This window comes from Canis lupus, chromosome 31, assembly GCF_011100685.1.
Source record: "Canis lupus familiaris isolate Mischka breed German Shepherd chromosome 31, alternate assembly UU_Cfam_GSD_1.0, whole genome shotgun sequence".
Classification (NCBI taxonomy): Eukaryota; Metazoa; Chordata; class Mammalia; order Carnivora; family Canidae; genus Canis; species Canis lupus.
Genome location: NC_049252.1, coordinates 3,532,333 through 3,552,314, shown reverse-complemented (window position 1 = coordinate 3,552,314; position 19,982 = coordinate 3,532,333). Strand labels below are relative to the sequence as shown.

The 19,982-nt window shown below is 35.4% G+C and overlaps 1 long non-coding RNA gene across 1 annotated transcript in view; it reads right to left on the bottom strand.

The window, feature by feature from the left end:
• Positions 1 to 19,982, bottom strand: part of LOC111093471 — a 281,715-nt gene that overhangs the window by 261,081 nt on the left and 652 nt on the right. The window lies entirely within an intron of this gene.

Genomic DNA, 19,982 nt, shown 5'->3' with positions numbered 1-19,982 from the left:
TGAAGTTGAAACCTGTGCCCATGTCTGACAGCTATTTTAATTATGCTGGTCAATTGCCTCCTAAATTCAAAATCTATCATCAGATTAACTCTACACTTTTTGCCTCTACTTTGTTATCTTGTTTTTGGTCTTGAAAAGTATAGACATGGGCATTTTCTCCATGCATGTACATTGCTTCTAGACTTTCAAAGGATGCCATCTCTAAAACTTTCTCAATGGAAGTCTAGAAGGAAGGATTTAGAATATATACTCCACATATCAGATCATGCAAAAGAAACATTTTTCTTGAAGTTTTAAGCCAAAGAATAAAAAATACCTCTCTACTGTGGTCTCTGAACAATATTCTTGCCACCCTAAGCATGGTTTATGGAACATCAGTGGCATCAAGACCTACGAGGCTCCTTAGAAATGCAGACTATCAGGTCCTATCTCACACATTCTAAATTAAGATTCTGTTTTTGTCAAATTCTCCAGGCAAATCATATATGTACAACAAAGTTTGAGAAGCACTGGTGTAGGTAACCTTCACCAAAAATATAAATTATATTTCATGTGAATTTCTTAGAAATTTGTGCTAACTGTGCATTTATTTCAATGGATTTAGAAGTTATATTTGCATATTCTTTCCTAGTTACAAGCACTAAGTTCAGTTCAATAAGATAATTCAAATGTTTGTACTAGGCAAACCCAAGACACATTCAAGCTAAGTATTACTCATATTAAATTTTAAACACAAATGTATTTCAAAGGAATTCAATCTATATATTTTGAACTAATTTACATTTAAATTTTTTAAAGCATACTTTTGATGTCTATAAAGTTTCAAGAGTTGTGTGTGTGTATGTTAATACCAGAAACTTCAGAATATTATTCATGCATCCTGAAATTTAAAACTAAAGTTTTAAAATGTATTTAACTCAGAAAACTGTGATTTACAATTCCAGTCCAAATTAACATTACATAAAATAATTTATTGCACCAAAGTTCCAAGATAAAGAAAAATCCATTTAAAGCAATCAATTTGCTATTTTTAACACTTTGGAGCAAAATATAGTGATAGGCTTCGATTATGATATTTTAAGTAAAATGTTAAAGCTATAGTGACATAAATGGGTGAATATTTAACTTTTTCCTTATATTACCTCTCAAGTAATTTTCAAATATTAAGACTAAAAATGAGATTTTCTTCATAGGCATGCTGTTTAGATATATGTAAAAGATTGATAGTAACATCCTAAAACAAAACAAAACAAAAACAAATTTCCAAAAATGCAATCATACCAAATACCTAAGCAAAAAGTGTAGAAAAGAAAGGGAGACAATTAGTGGGGTACATAAAGTCTAAGAGAAGGCATAAATTATACAAGCAGATCTATCATATTTCCCATAAATAAGTAAGAGAGTTGCATTAGCTTCCCTTGTAAATGAGTCAGGAATTAGCCAGGCATACTACTCATTTGTCTCTCTTTCACTAACATATTTGTCTTCTTTCTCCCTAAATCAAATGAATGATCAATATGATGTAGCTATGGAGATATTGACTTGGTTTTCCTATGGTCTCCGAGAATAAATTTCACTGATATTTTGGTTGTATACAATTCTTACTTAAAACAAAACTAGTGAAGATGATAATCTATCGTCTAATTTTAAGTACATGACAATTCTATTAAAAACAGATTTTAATGAGATTTGCTTTCTCTAAATTACCAGTACACTCTCCTAAGTTATTAAAACTTTATTGTGCAAGTAAACAATGCATTTTCTTATTAAGTTCATCACTAAATAACTAGAGAACTCTATTCTTTATGCTGTGCTCAAAATTAAGCAGATGTAATCGGAGTATATTTTATCACCTGTCTTTTCTGCAAGCAGAACCAACTTTCAGGTATATGTGAATACACCTCTTACTTGTTTTTAATCTTTTCCTTTCTTCTATTTCCTTCCCTTTCTTCCTCCCTCTCTCCTTTTCTTTTCTTCTTCCTCTTTTCTTTCTTTCCCTTTTTTCTCCACTTTTTTTGTCTTTTTGCTTTGTTTTTAAACAAGGCCAGAAACTTAGTGTTCAAATCCAATCAAGGAGCTACCAAGAACAAAGAAAAACCCAAATTTTTGAAAACTTGAGGCAAAAAACTATGCCTTTTCTCTTTTGTATCTCTTCAATTTACCATGCTTGTGAATGACAGGGCCTTACTATGCTGACTTGAGTTTATTTTTAGAACGGATATGCACAGAAATATTGACAATAGTATTTTTACAAGCTAGAAAGCTAGAATCTCATTTTACTCAAGGGTTTTTGTTTGCTTGTTTTTTTTTTGTTTGTTTGTTTGTTTTTTGTTGTTTTGTTTTGTTTTGTTTTTCATAGCAGTCCCTACACTTGCAACCTAAATTTCTAACTTTAGGTAATATAAGAGTACCTTAATTAGACTGCCTTGTCATCATAGGTGAAGCCTCACCTAGCCCTGGGATCCCTCAAAGAGCTACCTCAAAGGTATATAGAAACAGAAGCTAAAATTGATCTATAAGAAACCAAATCATTGCATAAAGCTGTGGTTTCTAAAGGTCAATCCACACCTGATCATCAAGTGAAAGCCTGGGGCCATCAGGGTACATTAAATTTAGGTAACAACAGAGGTAGTAAGAACTACTTCTAACTAACCTTAACAAAGTATGCCTTTTAGGGGTAAGATAGCTCTTGAAATAGGATGTTTATGAATATTTCAGTTTTTTACCATCTAGTTAACATTTTCTAAGTGCAACAGCAAAATCCTTTCACCCTACTTCTAATCTAAAAACACTAATTGGGATCCCTGGGTGGCGCAGCGGTTTAGCGCCTGCCTTTGGCCCAGGGCGCAATCCTGGAGACCCGGGATCTGTCCCACGTCGGGCTCCTGGTGCACGGAGCTGGCTTCTCCCTCTGCCTATGTCTCTGCCTCTCTCTCTCTCTCTCTCTCTCTGTGACTATCATAAATAAATAAATTTAAAAAATAAAAACACTATTTTTTTTTATCAATATCATTCCCTAAAATCTATTCAAATTCTGGAAATATAAGATCAGAAGCCAAACTTTTTAGAATCTTTACGTAATTCACATATTCAAGTATTTTACATTGTAGCCCGAAAGAGTCCTTCTCAGTCCTGACGAATGAACTTGAATATTGGAAACCTGCTTGGTAAAATTTGGACAAATTAACATCTTGTCAGGTTCTGACCTTCTGACCCATTCCTTTAAACTAATTTAGCTATTTATTATACAGTACAGAATACATGTAACACATAAAATATATGTTAATTGATTGCTTATGTTATCAGTAAGGCTTCTAATCAACAGTTAAGTTTTTGGATAGTCAAAAGTTGTGAGCTTCTAACCGTGCAGGAGATTGGTGTCCCTAACTTCAATATTATTCAAGGGGCAACTGCATTAGCATTTTTAAGTAGTCAAAACCAACTTCAGAGACAGAAATAATACTTTATTTAAAAATAAATTACAGAAAGTTGTATTAAATAAATTTTCTTGACTACCTTAAGTCACTATTCTCAAACCATCTCAAATAGCAATAGGGTACTGAATGCTAAAACAAAAATAATGGATATATCAATGGACTCAGCAATTCTTCCTAAGAAAGTCAATAAGAAGGAGTAAGGAAGAAATGAAGAAAGAAAGAGGTATAATTTTATCTCAAGGAAAAGCAATATCTGTTCTTTCCTCTTCTTCCAACATACATGAAAAAGAAAACTACAGTGAGAGAGTTTGAAGAGGCAAAAAGAGGTGCTTTGTCCTGAGTAATCTGTCTGCAAAGGCAGAGAGACAGTCAGTTACTAGCAATGGAAACAGTAAGAAATTATAAAAATACTATAAAATGAGTGCCAAGCAGTCACTAAGAACCTTGATGTGAAGAAGTCTAAATGTTGAAAAAAATGAAAATATTTAAGTTGAAAGAAACAGATTATGTTTATTTCTATGGCAAGGGCCTATATTTATATGTAACAGAAGACCCAGAATTTCCAAATCAGTCCTACTTGGGACTGCATAGGAGTCAGACTGCCTGTATTTGAATGCAAATTCTGTATCATACTAGCTAAGCAAACTTGACCAAAATATAAATACGCCTTCCCCTCTGTCTCCATCCTCCTGGGACTATTTTTTAAAGATTAAGTTTGCAAGGCAACACACACACACACACACACACATATCAGTAAATATCATGCTCATAAAAAATTAAAGTCATAGTTATATTCACATTTGAGGCTTGTATCTTATCGACCTACCAGTTTTTCTTCTTCAGGAATTAACATGCAAAAATAAAGCACAAGAAGTTAGGGGATTCCTTGGTTTGAAGATTCGCTGCTCCAATTTAGCATTTCAAAGTGAGGCCTATTTACCAAACCTCCAGTTACCTAAACACAATTAAAACTCATAATCACTGATCAAAAATTAACATAGTTTGTGTGAGAACATCACACAACACATAAGACCTCTCTAGGAGCATCACCCGCAGAGCTGTTAATGAACAGGCATCTGAGAACATGCCTTGACCTTGTTTCTATAGATAGAGGAGAAAAAGTACAACACTGGGAGGACAGAAGAAATAAGAAAGTAAACTAGATTTAGAAAAGTTATATATAAATGCAACTTTCCAAGAAAGAATAGATGAGAGGAAAAGGCTTGGGAAGACAGTTGAGTAGGAGGACTCTAAGCTCACCTCATCCCATGTTTACAACTAGCTGAGTAAATAAACCAGAGAGTGATGCTAAGACTGGCATAACAAACTTCTCAACTAGTGTAGAAAAGCCACATTGGAGAGGTTAGGAAGGGTAGAAATGGTGATCAGGAGCTGCCTGCAGGAGGGAGGGACCTGTGGGCACTGAAAGGGGAAAATGCCAGGGAGCCTACCAGGGGAAAATGAATCCCCGTAATGTCTGGCTTTGAAAAGCATAGGGGCCAAATTCTTTGAGTTTGTATAACCAGGGGGCCTGGTTCTTTAAAAGTTAGCTGACTCAGCACTGAGAAAGCTGGGAAGACAAGTAATAATGAGTTCCTACCCTTAAAGAGACAACAACCCACAGACAGGCAACATATAAGCAACAGTTTGTACAAACCAGGGGCAAAGGGGAGGGAGATCTGTTTATACTCATTTCAGAGTGTATTGGAGGACTTCTCCAAGAACAAAGGAATTGGTAGGCGCCATTTTGCTCCTCCTCCACCCAACATAAACACAGAGCCACCTGCAGGAGGTGCTGCAGCACAGACAGTTGCTACCTAATCTACTAGCAGTGTACCACACCCACGAATTCTCCTGAAGATCCACCCACTCCAAGCCTTCTGGCTTCAACCCTCGACTCTGGGCAAATTTTGTTAATACTGTGTGCACCCTGCCCAATCACCACCCCAGTGCTTAGTACCCCTGTGGCCACCACACTTCAGATATCCAACCCAGAAATAGTGGCTCAGAGCAAACTTTGCTAATCCCACACAGGCATCTTGCCCATTCACCTTGTATACAGACAGGGCATCCTCAGCCACCACTACCACCACAGTGTGCTGTGCCCTGAGTGACCACTGGCCTATGGGGGGGGGGGGGAATCCCACATAAGACTAGCGCTCACTACAATTTTGCTAACACTACCAACTCACTTCCTGCAATTCTTCAGTCATGCCCCCTCTGAACTGGCCTACCTGTGTCTCACTAACATCACAGAGAGCAAGCATAGCTCACAACAGGCAAAGAATCAGTAAAGACCTCTGGACTGAAAGGAAAAATGACTAAGATACAGCAGAAGGATGCAAGAAACCCACATAGAAGACTCTGCTAAAGTGCCAGTTTCAGGTGAACAGAAGACACTGGACTGCAGGGCACTGCAGGACCTCTTCTTCATAAAGCCACCACTTTCAAGAGCAGAAGATATAACTGACTTTCCTAACACAGAGAAAGAGACACAGAGAGGTAGAAAAATGAGGATACAAAGAAATATGTCCCAAATGAAAGAACAGGACAAAATCACAGCAGGAGATCTAAGCAAAACAGAATTAATATGATGATAAAGATACTCACTAGACTTCAGAAAATGGTAGACAGCATCCATGGGACCCTTGACAAAGAGATAAAAAATAACATATCAAAGATGAAGAACTCCATAAATGAAACTAAAAATACATTAGATGAAATAAATAGTAGGATATAGGAAATGGAGAAATGTATCAGTGACCTGGATGATAAAGTAATGGAAAGCATCAAGCTGACCAAGTGAGCAACAAATACTGCATAATGAGAATAGATGTAGAGAACTTAGTGACTCCATCAAGTGTATTAACATCCACTTTATAGGGATTCCAGAAGAGAGAGAAATGGAGGCAGAAAATGTGTTTGAAGAAATAACTGCTGGAAACTTTCCAAATCTGGGGAGGGAAACAGAGATACAGATTCAGGAGGTACAGAGATCCCCAACAAATTCAATGTAAGGAGGTCCACATCAAGACACAGTAACTAAAGTGGAAATAAAAGTGATAAAGAATTTTAAAGGTTGCAAGAGAAAAGAAGACAGTTGCATATAAAGGAAACCCTATAAGGCCATCAGCTGATATTTCATCAGAAACCTTGTAGGCCAGAAGAAAGTGGCCTGATATATTCAAAGCACTGAAAGGGAAAAATCTGCAGCCAGGAATAGTCTTACTGGCAAAACTGTCATTCAGAATAGAAGGAGAGATAAAGAGTTTTCCAGACAAATAAAAACTAAAGAATTCATAACCATTAAACTAGTCCTCCAAGAAATGTTAAGGGGGACTCTGTGAGTGAAAAACAAAACTGTAAGTAAGACTAAGAGAAACAGAAGCTCGAAAGAAAAAGAAAGCAAAACCGTTAAATAAAAATACAAATAAAAGCACAAGATAAAAGGATGTAAAATATGATACCAACTATCTGAAATGTGGAGCAGATTAAAAATGAGTTCAAAATTAAGCAACCATCAGCTTAATAAAGACTGTTATGTGCAGGATGTCATATATAAGCCAAATGGCAACCACAAATCAAAAAAAAAAAAAATTAAAAGAGTAAGAAATCTGAATATATCACTAAAGAAAGAGCAACCCATGAAAGAAAGAGAAGAAAGGATCAGAGAAAAACTACAAACAGAAACAACCACAGACAAATAACAAAATGGCAAATAAATACACGTCTATCAATAATTACTTGGAAAGTAAATGGATGAAACACCCTAATCAAAAGACATAGAATGAAAAAACAGACATAGGGTGACAAAGTGGATAAAAAATAAGACTCATCCATATGATACCTAAAAGAGACTCATTTCAGATCTAACGACACCTGCAGATTGAAAGTGAGGGGATAGAGAAACATCTACCATGTGAAAAGATGTCAAAAGAAAGCTAGGGTAACAATATTTATATTGGACAAAATAGACTTTAAAATAGAGTGCGTAAAAAGGGATCAAGAAGAACAGTATATAATAATAAAGGGGACATTCCAATAAGAAGATATAATAATTATAAATATGAATGCACCCAATATGGAAACACCCACATACATAAAACAGTAATAACAAACATAAAGGAACTAATTGATAGTGATACAAAATAGTGGGAGACTTTAACAGCGTACTTACATCAATGGACAGATAATCCAAACAGAAAATCAATAAGGAAATAGTGAGTTTGAATGACACACTGGATCATTCCATACTGAAACAGCAGAATATACATTCTTTTCAGGTACACACAGAACATTCTCCAGAACAGATCGGAGAGTAGGCCATAAATAAACCCTCAACAAATTCAAAAAGATCAAAGTCATACCATGCATCTTTTCTTTTCTTTTTTTTTTAATTTATTTTTTATTGGTGTTCAATTTACTAACATACAGAATAAACCCCAGTGCCCGTCACCCATTCACTCCCACCCCCCGCCCTCCTCCCCTTCTACCACCCCTAGTTCGTTTCCCAGAGTTAGCAGTCTTTACGTTCTGTCTCCCTTTCTGATATTTCCCACACATTTCTTCTCCCTTCCCTTATATTCCCTTTCACTATTATTTATATTCCCCAAATGAATGAGAACATATGCATCTTTTCTGACCTTAAACTATGAAACCAGAAGTCAACTACAAGAAAAAAATTGGAAAAACCACAAATACTCTATGTTAAAGAACATGCTACCAAACAATGAATGGGTCAACCAAGAAACCAAGCAAATAATTCAAAAGTACATGGAAACAAATGAAAATGAAAACACAATGGTCCAAAACATTTGGGATGCAGCAAAAGCAGTCCCAAGGTGACAGCTGATAGCTACCTCAAGAAGCAAGAAAATTCTCAAGTAAACAATCTAACCTTACACCTAAATGAGCTAGAAAAAGAATAGAACAAACCCCAAAACCAGTAGAAGGAAGGAAATAATAGACATTAGAGCAGAAACAAAGGATATAGAAACCAAGAAACAATAGAACAGATTGATGAAACCAGGAGCTGGTTCTCCAAAAAGATCAACAAAATTAATGAGTCTTGCCAGACTCATTGAGGGGGGGGGGAGGGAAGGCCTCAAATAAACAAAATCACAAATAGGAGAAATAACAACCAACACCACAAAAATGAAAACTGTAAGAGAATATTATGAAAAACTGTATGCCAACAAATTTGACAACCTAGAAGACATAGATGAATGCCTAGAAACAAAACCTACCAAAGCAGGAAGAAATAGAAATTCTGAATGGGTCAATTACCAGCAGGGAGACTGAATCTGTAATCAAAAATCTCCCAAAAAACAAAAGTCCAGGACCAGACAGCTTCACAGGCGAATTCTATCAAACTTTTAAAGAGTTAGTTATCTATTCTTCTAAAACTATCCCCCAAAAAAACAGAAAAAGAAAACTTCCAAATTCGTTCCATGAGGCCACTATCATCCTGATACTAAAACCAGATAAAGACACACAGAAAAAAAGAACTACAGGACAATATCTCTGATGAATATAGATGTAAGAGTCTTCAACAAAATACTAACAGAATCCAAAAACACATTTAAAAAATCATTCAACATGATCAGGTAGGATTTATTCCCAGGCTGAAAGGGTGGTTCAAATATTCACAAATAATCAATCAACGTGATATGTCACATCAATATGAAAAAGGATAAAAACCATAGGATCATTTCACAAGACATGAAGAATTTGACAAAGTGAAACAGCTAGTTATGATAAAAGCCCTTAACCAAGTAGGTTTAGATGGAACACACCTCAACATAATAAAGGCCATATATGAAAAACCTACAGCATAAATCATACTCAACTGGGAAAAACTGAGAGCTTTCCCCCTGAGGTCAGGAACAAGACAAAGATGTCCACTCTTACCACAGTTATTTAACATAGTACTGGAAGTCCTAGGCACAGCAATGAGACAACAAAAAGAAAAAAAAGGCATCAAAATTAGTAAGGAAGAAGAAAAACTTCCTCTATTTGCCAATGACACGAGACTATACATAGAAAACCTGAAAAATTCCACCAAAAACTACTAGAACTAATACACAAATTCAGTAAAGTTGGAGTCTACAAAATCAATGGGTGGAAATATGTTACATTTCCATGCACTAATGATGAAGCAGAAGAGAAATTAGTAAAACAATGCCATTTACAATTGCACCAAAATGATAACTTACCCAGGAATAACCCTAACCAAAGAAGTGAAAGACCTGTACTTTGAAAACTATAAAATATTGATGAAAGAAATTGAAGAGACCACAAAGAAATGGAAAGACATCCCATGCTCATGGATTGAAAGAACAAATATTATTAAAATGTCTATATTACCCAAAGCAATCTACATAGTTAATGCAATGCCTATCAAAACACCAACAGCATTTTTCACAGAGCTAGAACAAAAACATCATAAAATTTACATAGAATCACAAAAGACTCTTAATAGCCAGAGCAATTTTGAAAAAAAGAAAAGCAAAGCTGGGACGCCTAGGTGGCTTAGTGGTTGAACATCTAACTTTGACCCAGGACCTGATCCCTGGGTCCTGGGATTGAGTTCTACATCAGGCTCACTGCCTGCTTCTCCCTCTGCCTATGTCTCTGCCTCTCTCTGTGTGTCTCTCAAGAATAAATAAATAAAATATTAAAAAGAAAAGAAAAAAAGCTGAAGGCATCACAATCCCAGGCTTCAGGTTATATTGCAGAGCTATAATAATCAAAACAATGTGATAGTCACACAAAAATAGACACAGAGATCAATAGAATAGAAAGACCAAAAATAAAACCACGATTATATGGTCAATTAATCTTTGACAAAGTAGGAAAGAATATCAAATGGTAAAAAAGAATATCTCTTCAAGGAATGGTGTTGGGAAAACTGGACAGCAGTATGCAAAACAATGAAACTGGATCACTCTCTTTTACCATACATAAAAGTAAACTCCAAATGGATTAAAGACCTAATTGTGAGTCCTGAAACCATCAAAATCCTAGAGAAGAGCACAGGCAATAATGTTTCTGACATTGACCGTAACAACATTTTTCTAGATATGTCTCCTGAGGCAAGAGAAACAAAATAAAAAATAAACAATTGATACTACATCAAAATAAAAAGCTTCTGCACGGCAAAGGAAAGAATCAATAAAACTAAAAGGTAACCTACTGAATGTGAGAAGATATTTGCAAATAACATGTCCAATAAAGGGTTAGTATTCAGAATATATACTTTCACAACTCAACACCCAAAAAATTAATAATCCAATTAAAAATGGGCAAGCCACTTGAATGGACATTTCTCCAAAGAAAACAACCAGATGGTCAACAGACATATAAAACGATGCTCAGCATCACTGATCATCAGGGAAATGCAAATCAAAACCAAAATGAGATTCCACCCCATACCTATCAGAATGGCAAAAATAAAAAACACAATAAACAACAGGTGTTGGTTAGGATGTGGAGAAAAAGCAACACTCATGTACTGTTCATGGGAATGCAAACTCGTGCAGCCACTGTGGAAAACAGTAAGGAGTTTCCTCAAAACTTTAAAATAGAACTACCCTATGATTCAGTAATCACTCTACTGGATTTTTACCCCTCAAAATACAAAAACACTAATTCAAAGGGATACAGGCACCCCAATGTGTGTAGGAGCATTATTTACAATAGCCAAATTATGAAAGCAGCCCAGTATCCACTAACTAATGAATAGATAAAAAAGTAGTGTGTGTGCATGCTTGCACGGGTACACACTGTGTGTAATGGAATATTATTCACCCATAAAAAAGAATGAAATCATGTTATTTGCAATGATGTGGATAGATCTAGAGAGAAAAATGGTAAGTGAAAAAGTCAGTCAAAAACAAATACCATATAGATAACACATGATTTCACTCATCAGGGGAATTTAAGAAACAAAACAAATGAGCAAAGGAAAAAAAAAAAAAAAGAGAGAGTGGCAGAAACTAAGAAACAGATTTTTAACTAAATAGACAAATTGATAGCCACCAGAGTGGAGGTGGGTGGGGCAATGGGGAAACAGCAGATGGGGATTAAGGAATACACTTGTGAAGAAGAGTGATGCATAGAATTGTTGAATCACTGTATTGTACACTTGAAACTAATATAACACTTTATGTGAACTATACCGGAATTGAAATAAAATAAGAAAATGTATATTCACATAATATGATGACTTTGGTTAATAAGGTATTACATGATTGAAAATTGCAAAGATAGCTGTTAAAAATTCTCATCATAAGAAAAAAATTGCAACTGTGTAAGAAGACGGATGCTAGCTGAACTTACTGTGGTAAACATTTCTAAATATACATATACACAAATAAAAAATAAGTAACTTTCTACAGTGTATTCTCTCTCTATATATTTATATATTGTGTTACTAATAAATGCTATCACAAATTCTTACAACTATTTTTAATAAGTTCTTATAACAAAGTGTTTTTTATTTTTCTTCATGTAAGAAGATTATGATATTATTACCCTGATATTTAAAGAATGTTCATTATGGGAATTTTAAGAGGGAAAGTGAGCAAGTAAATATTCTAATAAAAAAAGGTGAAATAAATTCAAAAGACCCAGAATATCAACCACAAATATGCATATTAAAAATAAAGCAACTAAATTTAATGATGTATCAATGGATAAACCTAGTTCTAAGAACATTTATATTTAATGGAAGAACTATTCTTGGGACATAGAATGTTAAAACATCTTAACTATTCCTCACCTGATATAAATTACCACTATTTTATTTCAGAAAACTGTGATTTTGAACAAACTATGGATTTTCCTCCTTATGTTCACAGAATACCAATGATAGTAGACAGGAAAATTTATGCCACGTGTTCCTGTTAATTAAGCTCCCTTGCTTGTAAGCCATTTCAAGAATTGGAGAGAAATCTCAATTCAAAAGTCTCCAGATATTAACTCATGGTTAAATCATTTCTATTACTTTAATAAATGTGATTTTAATTTGCAAGAGCTCTTTTAAGAAATGGTTAACATACACAATAGATTCTCCTTTGATACTGGTACCCCAACTAGGGCACTGATAATTTTGCATTTATATATTTATATTTATTTAATTTTGCCTTATTATACATATACAAAATGAAACTAACATAACACTATATTATATATATACTAATATGAAACTGTATTATATATATACTACATAATACACACACACACCACACAGGCAAGCTTGGGCTCAATAGTATTATCCCAATTCTTAAATGGATATATAATTAATTGTCATTAATACTGTGCATTTTGTTATGCCAGAAAGATTCAGGTTATTAGAATTCTGAGTTCCACTGATTCCTAAATGTAGTACATTTTCTAGGTGGAAAATTGAGCTCACTTGAATATTGTTTGAAATGAAGAGCCTCATTCTCAGGCCTCTCTTTCCTTCACTAGGAGGTGCTGAAGGGTTCTTGGGGCAAAACTGGATTTCACTACCTTTGGAAGAGACAATGGCTATCTTCTTTGTGTCCCAGCCTGGTCTAAAATGATTCAGGGAGACTGTGCCTCTGAATGGTCATATCAAAGCCAAACCACAAATTAATCTGAAATTTGGTCACTGAGGCATCTACTCCAAAATATTAATTGGAAGCCTTCTGTGGATCTAGCTCCATCCTAGGCAAAGTTGGTTGGTTTGAGTATTCTTTTCCAAAGAATCTTTTCTTTACCTTTTTTAAAAAATATATTTTATTTATTCACGAGAGAGAGAGAGGTAGAGACACAGGCAGAGGGAGAAGCAGACACCTCACAAGGAGCCCAATGTGGGATTCGATCCCAGGGCTGGGGATCATGCACTGAGCCAAAGGCAAATGCTCATCTGCTGAGCCACCCAGGCGTCATTGGGGAATCTTTTCTTTTTTAAGAATTTATTTATTTTAGAGAGAGTAGGAGCAGGGGGAGGGGCAAAGGGAGAGGGACAAGCAGACTCCCACTGAGCAGGGACCCCAATGTGTGGCTCAATACCCAGACCTTGAGATCATAACCTGAGCCAAAGTCAGATGCTTAACCAACTGAGCCACTCAGGCGCTCCTGCGTGTTATTTTCATAATGTCTCAGTGGCAGAAATTAATGCCAAGTTGTGGGTGGCACTAGGTCATATATACCAAGAAAGAACCTTAAAGACTAAGAACCCCAGAATATCAGTTGAATTGTCAAGAGTTAGAACACAGTGAATAGAATTAAATTTCTTTTAAAAGAGCCAATAGTGCTTAGTGGTTAAACAATCTTTAGATCAGACAGCCTGACTTTGTAATGTGATCTGCCACATATAATCCTGGACAATTTATGCAATCTCTCCACATATCACATCTTGAAAAGGAGGATGACAAAGTCACTATGTATAACAAAGTTAGGAAATAAATAGGTGCTGTCCTTGAAGCATTTTCTATTGCAGATGACAAAGACTTAATAAATTTTAGCCATCATGATTAGGTTCCAGGTAGTGGAACTTGGGAGGATGAGGAGAATTAGCACAGATAGAGGAGCTAAGAAAAATCATTTCAGCTAATAGAGAGAGTGTGAGTAAAGGCTTACATTAAAGAAATTCAATACACAACCTTCATCATCCTGTATAATCTAGTTGCTACCTACCTCTCTAAACTCCTTTCAAGACATCTCAACTACATTCATTGTCATTTAGCTACACTGGCATTCACTCTGTTAAACACGCTCTGATTATCCCCATCTTCAGATTGTCACACATACTCTTTACTTTTCATTTGCCTAAATCCTGCTCATTCTTCAAGTTTTAATTTAATGTCTCTTCTTCAGGAAAACCTTCACTGAAACAGACACTAATCCCAATTTTAATGATGTGGCAAAGGCAGAAGAAAAATTATTAAATTTCCTTACCATCTACAGCACACTGACAAGTCCATGAAAAAGGCAGAGCAACATTCCTCCAGGGACTCAACTGTTTCAATGTTAAAACTTTGCTAAAGGCAAAAGACAACCTTAGCCTGACCCCCAGGATCCTGTAAGTCTACTTTAACACATAAAAATTCCTTTAGAAAATTTATCTCTAGGCCTCCCAAGATACACGTTGGCAATCATCCCCCAAGCATATGGCCCACCGATACACATCTGAAGGGCCTCATGACTAAGGTTTTAATAGATGACAATAAATCACCTTTTCTCAGTAATAGCTAGCCCCCTCAAGGTTCTGGAAACCTTGCTTCCAAAATTCTTTAGAGACTTACGCTCTCCCTAATCCCCTCCCATCTTGAAAGTATATAATGGGCCACTTCTCATGCCCCCAGTGCAACTTTTCCTGCCCACAAGACCTGTACCCATGTTTTAATAAAATCACCTTTTGCACCAAAGATGTTTCAAGAATTCTTTCTTAGCCATTGGCTTCAAATCCTAATGTTTTTTCCTACATCAATAGTAGCTTCTACTCATTTAAAATCTCACTGAATTCTGAAAAACATAATCACAATAACTTACCTGTGTAACCTTTGAAATATTTTGGTTCCCCTACTGATATGAATCCCATAGGAATAAGAACTGTATCTGTCTTCTACATCAATATAGCCCCAAAACATAAAATAGCACCTATCAGAGTCAACATTGTGTACTGCTGATACATAAATGAGTACATGAGTATGCAATAAGTCTTCAATCTTTGCAGAAGTAATGTGGAAACTAACTTAGACAAAAGAAATATTCAAGTTAGAAAATAGATTAGAAGGAGTCAGTTGACAGTTTGGCTTGCCTAACTTATTTGCATAGGCCCTTGGTTGTTACAGAAAAATTCTTAACTGTAATTGATGGTTGTTGCTGTAATAGTATACAGCCTGTATTTCTACCTCTAGTAATGGGCTTTATGTGCTAGATTTTAATATCCTTGAGCCTGGGCAAGTGCACAAGTCTTTTTAAAAGAAACATGGTTTACTTACACAAAACTGATCAGTTCTGGGAGATTGTTAATGTCCTTGAAGTGATTTTGTGGGTGTGAAACAAATGGTGAGAATTTGAATTGGTCCCTCTTATTGTAGTATTGAAATTAAGTCTACTTAATTTATCAAGTCATGTTCATGCCCTGATTTTATATGCTTGTATCTATCAATAAACATTGTGATACTTGAAAAAAAAAATCAGGATGTGGTTAGGAACTGGGAATAATGTTTTCTGTCACTCCTGATGGTGCCATGAAAAGATTATGTAATAAGATATTTTAAAATAAAAAAAAGTAACAACTTTTTTTGCAACAAAAAGTAAAGGTTTAAGTTTTCTGTTTTTTTATTTCTTAGCTCTCACATTTGATTCATATGCATTTATATAATAATGGTCACACAGTTTCTAGGAAAGTTTTTTTTGGAAAGGATAATGATTGAACACCAAATAGGGTATTCTTAAAAACATACAAACATGAGGTGAAAATGAGCTAAATTACTCTATAGGCAGATTCAGAGTAAATTATAATGTGAATTCTGCGATTTCCAAGAAAATACATTTTTAAAATATGAAAAAATCAGAATTTTATTCTCTGTACAGTTATTCCATGTATTGGTTTGTTTGTTTGTTTGTTTATTTATTTATTTGGAATGATGCATCTGTAGCAGTGGTGGGGACATTGGTAAACTCTCTAAAGCCTTTTTAAAATGTAGTCTGAACTCAGCAGCACCAACAATTGCAAGTTTATTAGAAATGAAGAATTTCAGACCCACTCCAGACCCACTCCCATTATCATTTTCCCAGTATCTGCAGATCACTTAAATGAACAGTTAACTATAAGAAGCATTACTCTGAGGGTCTTAGTCTGGCCATAGTTGATGTTACTCTGAAATAGGGTAGAAACAAATAAACTAGCAAGTAGAGTTGAATTGATAGATCTTGGAGACAATTTTATTTAGAAATGAAGTAGAGGCAATTGTCATGATTTTAGCATTTCAATGGGAACAATTGATAAAAATGACAGTGCATTTTTGAAAATAATAATAATCACAAAGAACAAAAATAGATAAACTTTGAGGTACAAAATACTCCTGTGAAGATATAATCCAGATATTTTAAAGCTGTTTCTGTAATGATAGCTGGGCTCAAGATGTAAATTTCATGTAAAGATGAAGCTTCAGATTGTTCCCATTGTGACGCCCACTGATAATTTCCTGTTTTCAACCTGTCCTCAGGTATCTTACCAAATCCTTCCATTTGTGAGAACATCTTATTATTCTTTGGGAAAATGGAGTCAATATCTTCTGATTAAACATTCTCCAAACAGATGACACTCTGTGCTGAAATTATCAGTGTTAAAGTAATCTTATTTTTCCTGAAACACCAGCTGTCCCTCAGGCCTACTTCGAAGTTGGCATCCCATCAATGAAGAGGCTGGGTCTTCTCAACTCAAAATGATCTAGGTATCATATTCCTCTTACCAGAGAAGATAACTTTAATGGTTTTAAAACAAAGAGCTACATATACTATTTTTAATTTCTTTTTTTAACACATAGAAATGTTTCTTTGTGTTTCCATTTTATAAGAGTTTATTTCCTTATTGGCTCACATTCACTAAACACCAATTTATCAAATCTTTACAGATCCCATCATTTAGCAGACAAGGTTGGCATTAGAGATACAGAGAGATCAATAGTATGTGTCTCTGACAGACTTATGACAGATAAAAAGTCATTGATTTTATTTAAATATGATGGCTCTGAGAAAGGTTCACAAGCTACTATTTGTGTATATCTAACATCTCTGGGGAAACAGAAATAGTTTAAAAGTATTTTAATATAGATCATAGTCCATGGCTTGTGTTTTCTTATTTTCCTAAGTATTTTTCTGCCTCTCGTTACCTTTTTTTTTTTTTCCTGGCATAGAAATATAGTAGAGACTCAATAAACACTTCCTGAGTAACTGAAAACCAAATCATGTCCATATGCTCTATTAAGAATAGAAAAATAAAATTAATAAGATTATCTATTTGAGAATCATTATTTGTAAAATTAAAAGCATGTTGTTAAAAATGATCTTTATTTGCTGTATTACCTATTTAATAAAAAACAGTGACTCAAGAAGGATCATTTAATATCTTAAATTTAGAATCTTGAAATAACCAATAAACAGTTGCATGAAAATGTGCTGTTTTATTTCAAGTAGACAACTTACCTCAATCTTACACCTGGTAGCGATTTCTTTTGTACCTAGTTTTTTAGCACTGTATTTTCTTTTTTTAAATTAAATCTTCCTTACTTTAAATTCATCAAACTGAGTCTCAAGTGGTTTTGAATAAAGAGAAGTTGATCACAGACATCTGAACAAAAACACAACCTTCTCTAAAAGCTACTCAGAGAGGAGAATTGCACACAAACACAACCTTTGCTAAAAGCTACACTCTGCCTTTAGGTAGAGAAAGTTTAAAATAGCCTAAGTCTCCTGATTCAGGAATTACTCTCTGTACAGATAAATCAAACAGAATATCCTTTACTTCCATGGTATTCCTGGGAATCCTCATCTTCCTTCTTCCTCCATTCTACAGCACATCCTACTTGCCACCTCAAATATTCTCACCAAATCCATGCCTCATCAAAAATTTGGACTACCAGTAACTATAACTAAAGGAGTAAGATCCTCCATGGTTGAAATGAGGTGATGGAGAATAACCAAAGGCACTATGGACCTGATCCTTTTTCACCTCATCAATGTGAGACCTTCCATTCATGGCCTGTTTTGGGGCTTCCCCTTTTGCCACTCTGAGTTTGTCAGTGACACTGAATGGGCAGTGTGGATTAAAAAGAAGCACACTGTTCAAGCCATTGCTCAACCAAATGAACCAGAAACCTCTGTTTCTCAAACCAGAAAATGTAGGAAATTGAGTAGAAAGGTTGATGGGGAGCCCATTTAAAAATCTAATTGTGAATGCCAAATACTTACCTTAATTTTAATTTATTACTGATTGGCTTGGAGCCCACGCCACTCCGGGATATTTTAGGTTAATGGGTATTCTGACAATGGGGAATTAAGCAAAGTAATAGCTCTGACAGTTACAGTGAAGCATACTACTCCCCCCCCCCCATTTATATTTTGTAACTTCCCTTAAAGGGACACCATACTGAAATTTAGTAGGATCCCCAAGGATAACTGAAATTTGAGCTTCAGTACAGATAAAGGCCATGAAATATTTCAATTGGTGTATGTGAGCAGATGTTAAAATTAATTCAGTACCTGTGTTGTAAAGGCATAAAATTTAATTAGCACTCTTTTATCTGTTTGTTGTAGAAATTCTTTCAGTAAATTTTGAATTTCCAGTGAAGTTTGGATCTCCAATTTAGTAAACTGTGGACCTCTGGTTTGGTTTTTGGGTTTATGTTTTGTTTTGTAGTTTCTGGATATACTTTGAGGGAATCCAGAATCTATATCCTGCTCACATAAGTTTCTTCCTCCAGAGAGTAACAAATCAGTGTCATAGAGTTAGAGGCTCTTCCATGGCAATATTAACTTTATTGGGTTTAAGAACCCTCGACTGAGATTGGTTTTGAATAGCCCCTTAGCTGTGTCATGAGGGCACTATGGGTATTATTCCCTATATTCCAGACTACATGGATTTTTTTGCAGCACAGACAAAGGCACTTTTAAAAGTTACAGTGTGTTATTTGTTTTAGGAGTGTGGTCTTCAGTATGCTACATAGTGACTACTCTTGCTCCACATCAGCAACCACTGATGGGTCCACATTTATTTACACAGTGTTTCCTTTAAGCACATCATATGATGGCAACCAGTGCCAGGTTGAGACACACAATCAATGGTCACAGGATGAAAGTCATTCCTTTGAGTTAGAGGCAGTTACGGCTTATGTGGAATTAAGACAGATGATTGTCCCTGAGACACCAGGGTAGTTCCCAGACAACACACATGAACTACAGCCATTTTAAGGAGGCCCCTAATTCCATACTACTGTCCTTAAATGTCAATTAACAGAAACTGCCAATGTCGGTCAGCTAAATCCGTAAGGGAGATGTTGGCATGCTCGGCAAATGCAGCATGATGCAACACAGTTCAAAGCACAAACCATCCTTCAGCAGCTCAAAGTGAAAGCCCGCCAGGAGACAGCAAAACCAAGTCACCAAAAAAAGCATTAGAAGAAAGAACCCGCCGCCGCCAGACCCTGTAGTAGCGGTCCCTCGCCAGCCTCCTTACAGTGCAATTGTTTCACTCACCCCATGGAAGTGGGACTTCGGTTAGGATAGTAAGCCCGATTATGCCACATGCAAGTGATTTTTTATTTTTTTATTTTTCTCACAATCTTCCCCACATCAAACTTATTATTCCAATGGTACTACTATAGCTGGAGGTGCTTATGGTGACACCACACAAGAGTTTCCACCTTCTAATCTCTGTTCAAAGAAGATGTGTACCTGCTTAATCCTCTTCCCATATGAGAAAATCCATATGAGCTATTTGCACAAATAAACCTCTTGGTGCATTAAAAAAAAAAAAAAAAAAAAAAAGGTAGAAAAAAGAAAAGA